The sequence below is a fragment of the Arachis ipaensis genome, chromosome B03, assembly GCF_000816755.2.
Source record: "Arachis ipaensis cultivar K30076 chromosome B03, Araip1.1, whole genome shotgun sequence".
NCBI lineage: Eukaryota > Viridiplantae > Streptophyta > Magnoliopsida > Fabales > Fabaceae > Arachis > Arachis ipaensis.
This window is the reverse complement of record NC_029787.2, coordinates 132805912-132807919: the sequence shown is the minus strand read 5'-3', so window position 1 is coordinate 132807919 and position 2008 is coordinate 132805912. Positions and strand designations below refer to the sequence as shown.

The 2008-nt window shown below is 37.9% G+C and overlaps 1 long non-coding RNA gene across 1 annotated transcript; it reads left to right on the top strand.

Annotated features, from left to right (window-relative positions):
- Window positions 7-1281, top strand: LOC107634821. Its single transcript, XR_002360002.1, has 2 exons — window positions 7-892; window positions 973-1281. It is a non-coding gene; the product is annotated as an uncharacterized LOC107634821 (long non-coding RNA).

Here is a 2008-nt window from a genome sequence, read left to right as displayed (position 1 = left end):
CCCCACACCCTACCCCCAAACGAAATCTAGCCAATAGCCACTCTCTTCTCACACTCTCGCTCTCTGCACTCTCGAGGCCTGCGGCGAACCCACCTAGCGCCGGTGAGACCGTTCCACCCACCACCTTGCAGCGCTGCCGAACCCTCCCCCTAGCGCCTCCGAACCTTCCTCCCACTGCTCCCAGGACCTCCTCGCGGACAGAGCACAACGAAACCCCAACCCTAGCCAGCAGTGAGTAGCCCAGCACCACCCTCGCACCCAGCAGTAGCACAACACCACCCACTCACCCAGCACAGCACCACGCCACCACCCAGAAGTGTTTCTGGCCACCCACAACTTAGCACCTCCCACCCAGCCACCGATTCAAGTCAGATATGGAGCCGGAGCCACCAAGTCAGGTATGTAATTTGACTAATTTCTGTTTTGAATTACTGAAAGTGCTTCTGTTTGTATTGTTGGTAGCTTGGTATTGTTGGAAAAATAATATAAACTGCTTCTGGTTATTATTAGTTTTTTTGGAAGAATAATATAAAATAAAAAGAAACTTTTGAAGTGATTTAGTATGAAATCCGATTTGAAATCAGATAAACTGGTTTTGGATCTTGATATGAAAATATTGAAATTAGATTTGAAGCAGATTTGAAGAATTAAATTTGGAGCAGATTTGAAATCAGTGTATTGTTGCTAATTGCTGGTTGAATTACTTTTGATGAATTACTTTATTGTTGGTATTATTGCTGGTTGCTGGTTTTGTTGCTGATTGTTGCTAGTTTTTAATTTATTTGTTGTTGTGTTTTTGCTGGTTTTTAATTTATTTGTTGTTGTTGACAAGTATGGAGCTTTCAGGATCTTTATCTCCTTTTGTTGCCAATATGACAGCTCTGACTAATATGTAAGTGCTTAACTCTAAATCTCAGTTCATTGACTCTGGTATTTACAAGTTCTAATTGGAAAATCATTGCTTTTTTGTAGCTGGCTTGGGAATAACAGTTTGTCAAGGCACATTCCTGACCTAAGTTCACTAATACTGTTAATTAGAAACATTGTAAGTAACTCATTGTGTATGCAATTCCATGATCTAAATGTTTGAAATCAAAGAACTTTGATGTATTCATGCCATGAAGCTCACTATTTAGATATTATTATTGTATATAAAAGCACTTGGAAGACAATCAATTCGACGGAGAGATTCCTTCATGCCTAGGGAATATAAGCACTTTGCATAAAGTGTAAACTCTGTCCTCTTTATACAAGAGAATTAAACTGGTTTTTTGTGCTGTTTCTTGAATTCTGAGTAGATATTTAAGTCAGCCCTGTACAACTATGTTGTTTACATGAGTGTGGCCCAAAAATAGTACAATTTATTTGAATTCCTTTTGCTGATAAATTTCATTGGATCAAGACTTTGTTACCTAATGTGTATTTGTGTTTGTCGATTTCAATTTTATGACTTTGTGACATAGCTTGGCAGTATTTTTTTTGAATTGATTGAAAAACCGAACCAAACCGAACCAAACCAAATCGATTTTAATTGGTTTGGTTTGGTTCGGATGGTCTTGATAAAAAAATCAAACCAAACAGAACCGCAATTTAATTAAACGATTGGATCGGATGACTTTTCTCTCAAAAACCGAACCAAACCGCACCGCCAACACCCCTAGTTGGGATTGTTTAGAAGTCATTTTTATTTGAAAACATTTTCCATCCATTTTTTGCTCCAAAAAAAATCTGCCTAGCTATAGGTGAAAAATAAAATCCTTGCAGTTTTTGTTTGTTGCAAATTTCCACCGTCTCTACCCGCAAATATGCTTGGGTCTTGAGCCTGAATAAAATCATGAGGCTGCAATAGTATTCCCACCTCCGGAGAGCATATAGCTTTATTGAAATTAAAGTTGGGACAATCAATTTGAATTGGTTGAATACAAGTTATTGGTCTCTTGTTTTGTGCATGTAATCATTTAAATTTATAATAGATTAATTTTTACTGGATGTAAATTTCTGTTCTTAG